Source organism: Chiloscyllium plagiosum, chromosome 28 (genome assembly GCF_004010195.1).
Source record: "Chiloscyllium plagiosum isolate BGI_BamShark_2017 chromosome 28, ASM401019v2, whole genome shotgun sequence".
In the NCBI taxonomy this organism is placed as follows: Eukaryota; Metazoa; Chordata; class Chondrichthyes; order Orectolobiformes; family Hemiscylliidae; genus Chiloscyllium; species Chiloscyllium plagiosum.
This window is the reverse complement of record NC_057737.1, coordinates 12,362,888-12,364,609: the sequence shown is the minus strand read 5'-3', so window position 1 is coordinate 12,364,609 and position 1,722 is coordinate 12,362,888.

Here is a 1,722-nt window from a genome sequence, read left to right as displayed (position 1 = left end):
GACTGCTCATACTGTGACTTTCTGAGGTTCAACCAAATTATTTTCAACCTTGGCACTCTAATTGACCTGAGATAAGTTTTTGCCTACATATCTGAACCACTGTCAAAACTGCCTACTCTGAAACACTGCTTGTTCTGTCCCTGCCTTAGCTTCCCTGAAACTCTCATCTGTGCTTTTGTTACTACCAGATTTCACTACTTCTAATATGTTCCTGGACATCTTTCATTTTTTTCAGTTTATAAAAAAGCTCTGCTGCCAGTTAGGGCAGCACAGTGGGGTTCAGTGGCACTGCTGCCTCACAGCACCAAGGACCTGGGTTCAATTCTGCCCTCGGACAACTATCCGTGTGGAGTTTATATGTTCTCTGAGTCTGCGTGGATTTCTGCTGGGTGCTCTGGTTTCCTCCCACAGTCTGAAGATGTGCAGGTTAGATGGCTTGGCCATGCTAAATTGTCCATAGTGTACAGAGTTGTGCAGGCTAGGTGGATTGGTAATGGGACATGCAGGGTTACAGGAATGGGATAGGTCTGGGTGGAATGCTTTTTAGAATGTCAGTGTAGACTGATGGACTGAATGGCCTGATTCCGCACTATAGGGATCTATGGTTCTAGTATCCAAAATCATGGGTTTGAAACAATCCCGGGATGATGTTCCCATTGTGCTGACCTCTCTGTAACTTTATGGTGGAATAACCACACTCTCTTGTCATATTTGAGGCCCTTAAGTGGCTAATCATTGACAATTGGAAGGCCATTTCCCACCCAATGTTAATATTGAGACTGATGAGAGAAATTTTAACAGCAGGGGGTTCCCTAGAAGGATTAACAGATTTTGGGAGATCAGTTCTAGTGGCACGCAGCTGCCACTAATTCTTCAGGTGGCAAGGAGGGAAACCCCACCACTGAAACAAACCCTTCTTCAAGTCTCAATGACCCATTCCCTGGATGCTTATCAATCTGAATTAGCTCTTGGGTGGCAATACCTCATGTTGAAAATATTTTTGTGAAGTGAAAAATCAATTGCAGTTTGGTTCAGAAACTTTATTTTTGTAATGAGCAGTTAATTGCACATTTTGATTTGCCATTGACTGTTCAATCCCCTCACTGCCTTTTTATTGAACAGGTAGCAGACGAGACCGTTCAGCGTAACTTTAAAAATAAATTTTAAACTTGTTTCCCTCTCCTTTGGTATTATAGGAACTGTTACATTCAGGGATCTATACCTTCAAAGAGTGGCATGTTGGCTCAGTGGTTAGCACTGCTGCCTCACAGCATCAGGTTCAATTCCAGCCTTGGGCAATTGGCTGTGTGGAGTTTGTATGTTTTCCCTGGGTCTGGGTGCTCCAGTTTCCTCGCACAATCCAAAGATGTGCAGGCCAGGTGAATTGGCCATGCTAAATTGCCCATAGTGTTAGGCACATTAGTCAGAGGGAAATGGGACTGGGTGGTTTACTCTTCGGAGGGTTGGTGTGGACTTGTTGGGCTGAAGGGCCTGTTCCATGCTGTAGGGAATCTAAAAGTTGGAAATAAGTTTTTTTTTCTGAATACCAGATGCATTCAGCATGGTTCTGGATTAGTGGTGCTGGAAGAGCACAGCAGTTCAGGCAGCATCCAAGGAGCAGCGAAATCGACGTTTTGGGAAAAACCCCTTCATCAGGAATAAAGGCAGAGAGCCTGGAGCGTGGAGAGATAAGCTAGAGGAGGGGGGCGTGGGTGTGTTTGG